The 14,097-nt window shown below is 45.2% G+C and overlaps 1 long non-coding RNA gene across 1 annotated transcript in view; it reads left to right on the forward strand.

The window, feature by feature from the left end:
• The first annotated feature begins 942 nt into the window (after window positions 1–942).
• The window catches only part of LOC309632187, a 115,560-nt gene continuing 102,405 nt past the window's right edge, over window positions 943–14,097 (forward strand). Inside the window, exon 1 of the long non-coding RNA XR_014246781.1 lies at window positions 943–1,070. This is a non-coding gene — a long non-coding RNA (uncharacterized lncRNA). The remainder of the gene's footprint in view (window positions 1,071–14,097) is intronic.

Here is a 14,097-nt window from a genome sequence, read left to right on the forward strand (position 1 = left end):
CATGGAGCATTTTGATGACATGGGCAGGCAACATTGTGATGACAGTTGTCATGGAGCATTGTGATGACAATTGTCATGTAACGTTGTGCTGACAGGGATCATTGAGCATTGTGATGACAGGCGTACTGGAGCCTTCTGGGGAACGGTGTCATGGGTCATTGTGATTACAGCGATCATGGAACATTGTGATGACAGTGGTCATGGATCATTGTAATGACAGGGGCCATGGAGCATTGTGATGACAGGGGTCATGGGGCATTCTGATGAGAGTGGTCATGTAGCATTGTGATGAAAGGGGTCATGGAGCACTGTGATTACAGAAGACATGTATAATTGTGATGACAAAGGCCATGGAGCATTGTGATGACAGGGGTCATGGGGCATTGTGATGAGAGTGGTCATGGAGCACTGTGAATACAGGGGTCATGGGGCTTTGTGATGAGAGTGGTCATGGAGCATTGTGATGAAAGGGGTCATGGAGCACTGTGATTACAGGGGCCATGTATTAATTGTGATGACAAAGGCCAAGGAGCATTGTGATGACAGGTGTCATGGGGCATTGTGATGAGAGTGGTCATGGAGCATTGTGACGACAATGGTCATGGAGCATTGTGATGACTGGTATCATGGAGCATTGTTCTGAAAAAGGTCATGGGGCAGTGTAATGACAAGTATCATGAAGCATGTGATGAAAGGAATCATGGAGCATTGTGATTAAAAGGATCATGAGACATTTTGATGACAAGAGCCATGGAACATTGTGATGACAGGGATAATGGAGCATTGTGATGACAAGGGCTATGGAGCATTGTGATGACTGGGGACATGGGACATGGTGATGACAGTGGTCATGGAGCACTGTGATGACAAAGACCACGGAGCATTGTGATGACAGGTGTCATGGAGCATTGTGATGAAATGGGACATGGATCACTACGATGACATGGGTAATGGAGCATTGTGATGATTCGGGCATGTAGCACTGTGATGACAGGGGTCACGCAGCATTGTGATGACAGGGGTCATGCAGCATTGTGATGACATGGTCATGGAGCATAGTGATGACAAGAGTTCTGGAGCATTTTGATGACAAGGCATGGATCATTGTGATCACAGGGGCCATGAAGCATTGAGATGACAAGGGAATGGAGCATTGTGATGAAAGCGTTCCTGGAGAATTGTGAGGAAACGGGTCATGGATTATTGTGATGGAAGGGTTGTTGGAGCATTGTGATGACATGTGCCATGGAGCATTTTAATGAAAGGGGTACTGGAGCATTGTACAGAAATGGTTCATGGATCATCGTGATTACACGGATCATGGAATATTGTGATGAAAAGAGTTTTGGAGCATTGTGATGACCGGGGTCATAGAGCATTGTAATAGCAGGGTTGATGGGGCATTGTGATGACAGGGGCATGGAGCATTGTGATGACAGAAGTCATAGAATATTGTGATGACAAGGGCCATGGAGCATTGTCATGAAAGGTCTTAACTGCATTGTGATGAGAGTGGTCATGGAGCATTGTGATAAAATTTGTCATGAAGCACTGTTATTACAGGGGCCATGTAGAATTTTGATGACAAAGGCCATGGAGCATTGCGATGACAGGGGTCAAGGAGCATTGTGATGAAAGTGGTTATAGAGCATTGTCATGACACGGGCATGGAGCATTATGATGAGAAGTTATCTGGAGCATTGCGATGACAAGGGTATGGAGCATTTTGATTACAGGGGCCAGGGAGCATTGAGATGACAAAGGTAGGGAACATTGTGATGACAGCCATCATGTATCATTGTGGTGATATCTGTCATGGAACATTGTGCTGACAGGGGCCATAGAGCATTGTGATGACAGGTGTCATGTGGCCTTGTGATGAAAGTGGTCATGGAGCATTGTGATGACTGGTATCATGGAGCATTGTACTGAAAAAGGTCATGGGGCAGTGTAAAGACAAGTATCATAGAGTATATGATGAAAGGAGTCATGGAGCATTGTGATTAAAAGGATCATGAGGTATTTTGATGACAAGAGTCATGGAACATTGTGATGACAGGGATAAAGGAGCATTGTGATGAGAAAGACCACGGAGCATTGTGATGATATGGGCTTGGAGCATTGTGATGACAGGGATCATGCAGCATTGTGATGACAGGGGTCATGCAGCATTGTGATGACATGGGCATGGAGCATAGTGATTACAGGGGTCATGAAGCATTGTGATGACAAGTGTCATGGAACATTGTGATGACATGTTTCATGGAGCATTGTGATTAAAGGGGCCATGGAGCATTTTGATGACAAGTGCAGGTGAACCTTTTGATTACATTTGTAATGGAGCATTGTGATGACATGGGCAGGGAACATTGTGATGACAGGTGTAATGGAAACTTGTGATTACAGGGGACATGGAGCATTTTGATGACATGGGCAGGCAACATTGTGATGACAGGTGTCATGGAGCATTTTGATGACTATTGTCATGTAACGTTGTGCTGACAGGGATCATGGAGCATTGTGATGAGACGGGCATTGGAGCATTGTGATGACAGGCGTACTGGAGCCTTCTGAGGATAGGTGTCATGGGTCATTGTGATTACAGCGATCATGGAACATTGTGATGACAGTGGTCATGGAGCATTGTAATGACAGGGGCCATGGAGCAGTGTGATGACAGGGGTCATGGAGCACTTTGATGATAGGGGCCATGTATAATTGTGATGAAAAAGGCCATGGAGCATTGTGATGACAGTTGTCATGGAGCATTGTGTTGAAAGGGGTATGGAGCATTGTGACGACAATGGTCATGGAGCATTGTGATGACTGGTATCATGGAGCATTGTTCTGAAAAAGGTCATGGGGCAGTGTAATGACAAGTATCATGGAGCATGTGATGAAAGGAGTCATGGAGCATTGTGATTAAAAGGATCATGAGGTATTTTGATGACAAGAGTCATGGAACATTGTGATGACAGGGATAAAGTAGCATTGTGATGAGAAAGACCACGGAGCATTGTGATGACAGATGTCATGCAGCATTGTGATGAAAGGGGTCATGGATCACTACGATGACATGGGTAATGGAGCATTGTGATGATATGGGCTCGGAGCATTGTGATGACAGGGGTCATGCAGCATTGTGATGATAGGGGTCATGCAGCATTGTGGTGACATGGGCATGGAGCATAGTGATGACAAGAGTTCTGGAGCATTTTGATGACAAGGGCATGGATCATTGTGATGACAGGGGCCATGAAGCATTGAGATGACAAGGGAATGGAGCATTTTGATGAAAGCGGTCCTGGAGAATTGTGAGGAAACGGGTCATGGATTATTGTGATGGAAGGGTTGTTGGAGCATTGTGATGACATGTGCCATGGAGCATTTTAATGAAAGGGGTATTGGAGCATTGTACAGAAATGGTTCATGGATCATCGTGATTACACGGATCATGGAATATTGTGATGACAAGGTTTTTGGAGCATTGTGATGACAGGGGTCATGGAGCATTGTAATAACAGGGGTGATGGGGACTTGTGATGAAAGGGGCATGGAGCATTGTGATGACAGAAGTCATAGAATATTGTGATGACAAGGGCCATTTAGCATTGTCATGAAAGGTCTTATCTGGCAGTGTGATGAGAGTGGTCATGGAGCATTGTGATAAATGTTGTCCTGAAGCACTGTTATTACAGGGCCATGTAGAATTTTGATGACAAAGGCCATGGAGCATTGTGATGACAGGCAACATGGAGCAATTTGATGAAAGTGGTCATGGAGCATTGTGATGACACGGGCATGGAGCATTATGATGAGAAGTTATCTGGAGCATTGCGATGACAAGGGTATGGAGCATTTTGATTACAGGGGCCAGGGAGCATTGAGATGACAAAGGTAGGGAACATTGTGATGACAGCCGTCATGTATCATTGTAATGATATCTGTCATGGAACATTGTGCTGACAGGGGCCATAGAGCATTGTGATGACAGGTGTCATGTGGCCTTGTGATGAAAGTGGTCATGGAGCATTGTGATGACTGGTATCATGGAGCATTGTACTGAAAAAGGTCATGGGGCAGTGTAATGACAAGTATCATGGAGTATTTGATGAAAGGAGTCATGGAGCATTGTGATTAAAAGGATCATGAGGTATTTTGATGACAAGAGTCATGGAACATTGTGATGACAGGGATAAAGGAGCATTGTGATGAGAAAGACCACGGAGCATTGTGATGATATGGGCTTGGAGCATTGTGATGACAGGGATCATGCAGCATTGTGATGACAGGGGTCATGCAGCATTGTGATGACATGGGCATGGAGCATAGTGATTACAGGCGTCATGGAGCATTGTGATGACAAGTGTCATGGAACATTGTGATGACATGTTTCATGGAGCATTGTGATTAAAGGGGCCATGGAGCATTTTGATGACAAGGGCAGGCGAACCTTTTGATTACATTTGTAATGGAGCATTGTGATGACATGGGCAGGGAACATTGTGATGACAGGTGTAATGGAAACTTGTGATTACAGGGGACATGGAGCATTTTGATGACATGGGGAGGCAACATTGTGATGACAGGTGTCATGGAGCATTGTGATGACTATTGTCATGTAACGTTGTGCTAACAGGGATCATGGAGCATTGTGATGAGACGAGCATTGGAGCATTGTGATGACAGGCGTACTGGAGCCTTCTGAGGATAGGTGTCATGGGTCATTGTGATTACAGCGATCATGGAACATTGTGATGACAGTGGTCATGGAGCATTGTAATGACAGGGGCCATGGAGCATTGTGATGACAGGGGTCATGGAGCACTGTGATGATAGGGGCCATGTATAATTGTGATGACAAAGGCCATGGAGCATTGTGATGAGAGTTGTCATGGAGCATTGTGTTGAAAGGGGCATGGAGCATTGTGACGACAATGGTCATGGAGCATTGTGATGACTGGTATCATGGAGCATTGTTCTGAAAAAGGTCATGGGGCAGTGTAATGACAAGAATCATGGAGCATGTGATGAAAGGAGTCATGGAGCATTGTGATTAAAAGGATCATGAGGTATTTTGATGACAAGAGTCATGGAACATTGTGATGACAGGGATAAAGTAGCATTGTGATGAAAAAGACCACGGAGCATTGTGATGACAGATGTCATGCAGCATTGTGATGAAAGGGGTCATGGATCACTACGATGACATGGGTAATGGAGCATTGTGATGATATGGGCTTGGAGCATTGTGATGACAGGGGTCATGCAGCATTGTGATGATAGGGGTCATGCAGCATTGTGGTGACATGGGCATGGAGCATAGTGATGACAAGAGTTCTGGAGCATTTTGATGACAAGGGCATGGATCATTGTGATGACAGGGGCCATGAAGCATTGAGATGACAAGGGAATGGAGCATTGTGATCAAAGCGGTCCTGGAGAATTGTGAGGAAAAGGGTCATGGATTATTGTGATGGAAGGGTTGTTGGAGCATTGTGATGACATGTGCCATGGAGCATTTTAATGAAAGGGGTACTGGAGCATTGTACAAAAATGGTTCATGGATCATCGTGATTACACGGATCATGGAATATTGTGATGACAAGGTTTTTGGAGCATTGTGATGACAGGGATCATGGAGCATTGTAATAACAGGGGTGATGGGGACTTGTGATGACAGGGGCATGGAGCATTGTGATGACAGAAGTCATAGAATATTGTGATGACAAGGGCCGTTTAGCATTGTCATGAAAGGTCTTATCTGGCAGTGTGATGAGAGTGGTCATGGAGCATTGTGATAAATGTTGTCCTGAAGCACTGTTATTACAGGGGCCATGTAGAATTTTGATGACAAAGGCCATGGAGCATTGTGATGACAGGCAACATGGAGCAATTTGATGAAAGTGGTCATGGAGCATTGTGATGACACGGGCATGGAGCATTATGATGAGAAGTTATCTGGAGCATTGCGATGACAAGGGTATGGAGCATTTTGATTACAGGGGCCAGGGAGCATTGAGATGACAAAGGGAGGGAACATTGTGATGACAGCCGTCATGTATCATTGTGATGATATTTGTCATGGAACATTGTGCTGACAGGGGCCATAGAGCATTGTGATGACAGGTGTCATGTGGCCTTGTGATGAAAGTGGTCATGGAGCATTGTGATGACTGGTATCATGGAGCATTGTACTGAAAAAGGTCATGGGGCAGTGTAATGACAAGTATCATGGAGTATATGATGAAAGGAGTCATGGAGCATTGTGATTAAAAGGATCATGAGGTATTTTGATGACAAGAGTCATGGAACATTGTGATGACAGGGATAAAGGAGCATTGTGATGAGAAAGACCACGGAGCATTGTGATGACAGGTGGCATGGAGCATTGTGATGAAAGGGGTCATGGATCACTACGATGACATGGGTAATGGAGCATTGTGATGATATGGGCTTGGAGCATTGTGATGACAGGGATCATGCAGCATTGTGATGACAGGGGTCATGCAGCATTGTGATGACATGGGCATGGAGCATAGTGATTACAGGGGTCATGGAGCATTGTGATGACAAGTGTCATGGAACATTGTGATGACATGTTTCATGGAGCATTGTGATTAAAGGGGCCATGGAGCATTTTGATGACAAGGGCAGGCGAACTTTTTGATTACATTGGTAATGGAGCATTGTGATGACATGGGCAGGGAACATTGTGATGACAGGTGTAATGGAACCTTGTGATTACAGGGGACATGGAGCATTTTGATGACATGGGCAGGCAACATTGTGATGACAGGTGTCATGGAGCATTGTGATGACTATTGTCATGTAACGTTGTGCTGACAGGGATCATGGAGCATTGTGATGAGACGGGCATTGGAGCATTGTGATGACAGGCGTACTGGAGCCTTCTGAGGATAGGTGTCATGGGTCATTGTGATTACAGCGATCATGGAACATTGTGATGACAGTGGTCATGGAGCATTGTAATGAAAGGGGCCATGGAGCATTGTGATGACAGGGGTCATGGGGCATTGTGATGAGAGTTGTCATGGAACATTGTGATGAAAGGGGTCATGGAGCACTGTGATGAAAGGGGCCATGTATAATTGTGATGACAAAGGCCATGGAGCATTGTGATGACAGTTGTCATGGAGCATTGTGTTGAAAGGGGCATGGAGCATTGTGACGACAATGGTCATGGAGCATTGTGATGACTGGTATCATGGAGCATTGTTCTGAAAAACGTCATGGGGCAGTGTAATGATAAGTATCATGGAGCATGTGATGAAAGGAGTCATGGAGCATTGTGATTAAAAGAATCATGAGGTATTTTGATGACAAGAGTCATGGAACATTGTGATGACAGGGATAAAGGAGCATTGTGATGAGAAAGATCACGGAGCATTGTGATGACAGGTGTCATGGAGCATTGTGATGAAAGGGGTCATGGATCACTACGATGACATGGGTAATGGAGCATTGTGATGATATGGACTTGGAGCATTGTGATGACAGGGGTCATGCAGCATGGTGATGACAGGGGTCATGCAGCATTGTGATGACATGGGCATGGAGCATAGTGATGACAAGACTTCTGGAGCATTTTGATGACAAGGGCATGCATCATTGTGATTACAGGGGCCATGAAGCATTGAGATGACAAGGGAATGGAGCATTGTGATCAAAGCGGTCCTGGAGTATTGTGAGGAAACGGGTCATGGATTATTGTGATGGAACGGTTCTTGGAGCATTGTGATGACATGTGCCATGGAGCATTTTAATGAAAGGGGTACTGGAGCATTGTACAGAAATGGTTCATGGATCATCGTGATTACACGGATCATGGAATATTGTGATGACAAGGGTTTCGGAGCATGGTGATGACAGGGGTCATGGAGCATTGTAATAACAGGGGTGATGGGGACTTGTGATGACAGGGGCATGGAGAATTGTGATAACAGAAGTCATAGAATATTGTGATGACAAGGGCCGTTTAGCATTGTCATGAAAGGTCTTATCTGGCAGTGTGATGAGAGTGGTCATGGAGCATTGTGATAAATGTTGTCCTGAAGCACTGTTATTACAGGGGCCATGTAGAATTTTGATGACAAAGGCCATGGAGCATTGTTATGACAGGCAACATGGAGCAATTTGATGAAAGTGGTCATGGAGCATTGTGATGACACGGGCATGGAGCATTATGATGAGAAGTTATCTGGAGCATTGCGATGACAAGGGTATGGAGCATTTTGATTACAAGGGCCAGGGAGCATTGAGATGACAAAGGGAGGGAACATTGTGATGACAGCCGTCATGTATCATTGTGATGATATCTGTCATGGAACATTGTGCTGACAGGGGCCATAGAGCATTGTGATGACAGGTGTCATGTGGCCTTGTGATGAAAGTGGTCATGGAGCATTGTGATGACTGGTATCATGGAGCATTGTACTGAAAAAGGTCATGGGGCTGTGTAATGACAAGTATCATGGAGTATATGATGAAAGGAGTCATGGAGCATTGTGATTAAAAGGATCATGAGGTATTTTGATGACAAGAGTCATGGAACATTGTGATGACAGGGATAAAGGAGCATTGTGATGAGAAAGACCACGGAGCATTGTGATGACAGGTGGCATGGAGCATTGTGATGAAAGGGGTCATGGATCACTACGATGACATGGGTAATGGAGCATTGTGATGATATGGGCTTGGAGCATTGTGATGACAGGGATCATGCAGCATTGTGATAACAGGGGTCATGCAGCATTGTGATGACATGGGCATGGAGCATAGTGATTACAGGGGTCATGGAGCATTGTGATGACAAGTGTCATGGAACATTGTGATGACATGTTTCATGGAGCATTGTGATTAAAGGGGCCATGGAGCATATTGATGACAAGGGCAGGCGAACTTTTTGATTACATTTGTAATGGAGCATTGTGATGACATGGGCAGGGAACATTGTGATGACAGGTGTAATGGAACCTTGTGATTACAGGGGACATGGAGCATTTTGATGACATGGGCAGGCAACATTGTGATGACAGGTGTCATGGAGCATTGTGATGACTATTGTCATGTAACGTTGTGCTGACAGGGATCATGGAGCATTGTGATGAGACGGGCATTGGAGCATTGTGATGACAGGCGTACTGGAGCCTTCTGAGGATAGGTGTCATGGGTCATTGTGATTACAGCGATGATGGAACATTGTGATGACAGTGGTCATGGAGCATTGTAATGAAAGGGGCCATGGAGCATTGTGATGACAGGGGTCATGGGGCATTGTGATGAGAGTTGTCATGGAGCATTGTGATGAAAGGGGTCATGGAGCACTGTGATGAAAGGGGCCATGTATAATTGTGATGACAAAGGCCATGGAGCATTGTGATGACAGTTGTCATGGAGCATTGTGTTGAAAGGGGCATGGAGCATTGTGACGACAATGGTCATGGAGCATTGTGATGACTGGTATCATGGAGCATTGTTCTGAAAAACGTCATGGGGCAGTGTAATGATAAGTATCATGGAGCATGTGATGAAAGGAGTCATGGAGCATTGTGATTAAAAGGATCATGAGGTATTTTGATGACAAGAGTCATGGAACATTGTGATGACAGGGATAAAGGAGCATTGTGATGAGAAAGATCACGGAGCATTGTGATGACAGGTGTCATGGAGCATTGTGATGAAAGGGGTCATGGATCACTACGATGACATGGGTAATGGAGCATTGTGATGATATGGGCTTGGAGCATTGTGATGACAGGGTTCATGCAGCATGGTGATGACAGGGGTCATGCAGCATTGTGATGACATGGGCATGGAGCATAGTGATGACAAGACTTCTGGAGCATTTTGATGACAAGGGCATGCATCATTGTGATTACAGGGGCCATGAAGCATTGAGATGACAAGGGAATGGAGCATTGTGATCAAAGCGGTCCTGGAGAATTGTGAGGAAACGGGTCATGGATTATTGTGATGGAAGGGTTCTTGGAGCATTGTGATGACATGTGCCATGGAGCATTTTAATGAAAGGGGTACTGGAGCATTGTACAGAAATGGTTCATGGATCATCGTGATTACACGGATCATGGAATATTGTGATGACAAGGGTTTCGGAGCATGGTGATGACAGGGGTCATGGAGCATTGTAATAACAGGGGTGATGGGGACTTGTGATGACAGGGGCATGGAGCATTGTGATGACAGAAGTCATAGAATATTGTGATGACAAGGGCCATTTAGCATTGTCATGAAAGGTCTTATCTGGCATTGTGATGAGAGTGGTCATGGAGCATTGTGATAAATGTTGTCCTGAAGCACTGTTATTACAGGGGCCACGTAGAATTTTGATGACAAAGGCCATGGAGCATTGGGATGACAGGCATCATGGAGCAATTTGATGAAAGTGGTCATGGAGCATTGTGATGGAATGCGCCATGGAACATTGTGAAGACAAGTGTCCTGGAGCATTGTGATGACAAGGGCCATGGCCAATTCTGATGACAGGTGTCCTGGAGCATTGTGATGACAGTGGTCATCTATCATTATGATGAAAGGTATCACGGAGCACTGTGATGACAGGGGCCATGGAGCATTGTGATGACACGGGCATGGAGCATTATGATGAGAAGTGATCTGGAGCATTGCGATGAAAAGGGTATGGAGCATTGTGATTACAGGGGCCAGGGAGCATTGAGATGACAAAGGCAGGGAACATTGTGATGACAGCGGTCATGGATCATTGTGATGATATCTGTCATGGAACATTGTGCTGACAGGGGCCATAGAGCATTGTGATGACAGGTGTCATGTGGCCTTGTAATGACAGTGGTCATAGAGCATTGTGATGAAAAGGATCATGGAGCAATGTGATTAGAGGGGCCATGGAGCATTGTGAATACATAGGCCATGGAGCATTGCGATGACAGGGGTCAAGGAGCATTGTGATGAAAGTGGTCATGGAGCATTGTGATGACATGGGTATGGAGCATTATGATGACAAGAGTTCTGGAGCATTGTGATGACAAGGGTATGGAGCATTGTGATTACAGGGGACCAGGAGATTTGTGATTACATCGGCAGTGAATATTGTGATGACAGGGGTCATGGAGCATTGTGATGACAAGGGCCATGGCGAATTGTGATGACAGGGGTCATGGGGCATTGTGATGACAGTGGTCATCTAGAATTGTGATGAAAGGTAACATGGAGCACTGTGATAACAGGGGCCATGGAGCATTGTGATGACAAAGGCCATGGAGCAATTTGATGAAAAATGTCATGGAGAATGGGGAAGAGACGGCCATCGAGCATTATGATGACAAGAGTTCTGGAGCATTGTGTTGACAAGGGTATGGAGCATTGTGATTCCAGGGACCATGGAGGATAGTGATGACATCTGTCATAGAACTTTGTGATGACAGGGGCCATGGAGCATTGTGATGACAGGTATAATGTGGCATTGTGATGACAGTGGTCATAGAGCATTGTGATGAAAAGGATCATGGAGCAATGTGATTACAGGGACCATGAAGCATTGCGAATGCATATGCTATGGAGGATTGTGATGACAGGAGTCAAGGAGAATTGTGATGAAAAGGGCAATGGCGAATTTTGATGACATGTGTCTTGGGGCATTGTGATGACAGTGGTCATCTAGAATTGTGATGAAAGGTATCATGGAGCACTTTGATGACAGGGTCCATGGAGTATTGTGATGACAAGGCCATGGAACATTGTGATGACAAGTATCATGGAGCTTTGTGATGTCACGGGCATTCATCATTACGATGACAGGAGTTCTGGAGCATTGTGATGACTAGGGCATGGAGCATTGTGATTACAGGGGTCATGGAGCATTGTGATGACAAGTGTCATGGAACATTGTGATGACATGTTTCATGGAGCATTGTGATTAAAGGGGCCATGGAGCATTTTGATGACAAGGGCAGGCGAACCTTTTGATTACATTTGTAATGTAGCATTGTGATGACATGGGCAGGGAACATTGTGATGACAGGTGTAATGGAACCTTGTGATTACAGGGGACATGGAGCATTTTGATGACATGGGCAGGCAACACTGTGATGACAGGTGTCATGGAGCATTGTGATGACAATTGTCATGGAACGTTGTGCTGACAGGGATCATGGAGCATTGTGATGAGACGGGCATTGGAGCATTGTGATGACAGGCGTACTGGAGCCTTCTGGGGAACGGTGTCATGGGTCATTGTGATTACAGCGATCATGGAACATTGTGATGACAGTGGTCATGGAGCATTGTAATGACAGGGGCCATGGAGCATTGTGATGACAGTTGTCATGGAGCATTGTGTTGAAAGGGGCATGGAGCATTGTGACGACAATGGTCATGGAGCATTGTGATGACTGGTATCATGGAGCATTGTTCTGAAAAATGTCATGGGGCAGTGTAATGACAAGTATCATGGAGCATGTGATGAAAGGAGTCTTGGAGCATTGTGATTAAAAGGATCATGAGGTATTTTGATGACAAGAGTCATGGAACATTGTGATGACAGGGATAAAGTAGCATTGTGATGAGAAAGACCACGGAGCATTGTGATGACAGATGTCATGCAGCATTGTGATGAAAGGGGTCATGGATCACTACAATGACATGGGTAATGGAGCATTGTGATGATATGGGCTTGGAGCATTGTGATGACAGGGATCATGCAGCATTGTGATGACAGGGGTCATGCAGCATTGTGATGACATGGGCATGGAGCATAGTGATTACAGGGGTCATGGAGCATTGTGATGACAAGTGTCATGGAACATTGTGATGACATGTTTCATGGAGCATTGTGATTAAAGGGGCCATGGAGCATTTTGATGACAAGGGCAGGCGAACCTTTTGATTACATTGGTAATGGAGCATTGTGATGACATGGGCAGGGAACATTGTGATGACAGGTGTAATGGAACCTTGTGATTACAGGGGACATGGAGCATTTTGATGACATGGGCAGGCAACATTGTGATGACAGGTGTCATAGAGCATTGTGATGACTATTGTCATGTAACGTTGTGCTGACAGGGATCATGGAGCATTGTGATGAGACGGGCATTGGAGCATTGTGATGACAGGCGTACTGGAGCCTACTGAGGATAGGTGTCATGGGTCATTGTGATTACAGCGATCATGGATCATTGTGATGACAGTGGTCATGGAGCATTGTAATGACAGGGGCCATGGAGCATTGTGATGACAGGGGTCATGGGGCATTGTGATGAGAGATGTCATGGAGCATTGTGATGAAAGGGGTCATGGAGCACTGTGATGAAAGGGGCAATGTATAATTGTGATGACAAAGGCCATGGAGCATTGTGATGACAGTTGTCATATAGCATTGTGTTGAAAGGGGCATGGAGCATTGTGACGACAATGGTCATGGAGCATTGTGATGACTGGTATCATGGAGCATTGTTCTGAAAAACGTCATGGGGCAGTGTAATGATAAGTATCATGGAGCATGTGATGAAAGGAGTCATGAAGCATAGTGATTAAAAGGATCATGAGGTATTTTGATGACAAGAGTCATGGAACATTGTGATGACAGGGATAAAGGAGCATTGTGATGTGAAAGACCACGGAGCATTGTGATGACAGGTGTCATGGAGCATTGTGATGAAAGGGGTCATGGATCACTACGATGACATGGGTAATGGAGCATTGTGATGATATGGGCTTGGAGCATTGTGATGACAGGGTTCATGCAACATGGTAATGACAGGGGTCATGCAGCATTGTGATGACATGGGCATGGAGCATAGTGATGACCAATGTTCTGGAGCATTTTGATGACAAGGGCATGGATCATTGTGATGACAGGGGCCATGAAGCATTGAGATGACAAGTGAATGGAGCATTGTGATCAAAGCGGTCCTGGAGAATTGTGAGGAAACGGGTCATGGATTATTGTGATGGAAGGGTTGTTGGAGCATTGTGATGACATGTGCCATGGAGCATTTTAATGAAAGGGGTACTGGAGCATTGTACAGAAATGGTTCATGGATCATCGTGATTACACGAATCATGGAATATTGTGAT

The sequence above is a fragment of the Balaenoptera borealis genome (genome assembly GCF_965194805.1).
Source record: "Balaenoptera borealis genome assembly, chromosome: 7".
Lineage (NCBI taxonomy): Eukaryota > Metazoa > Chordata > Mammalia > Artiodactyla > Balaenopteridae > Balaenoptera > Balaenoptera borealis.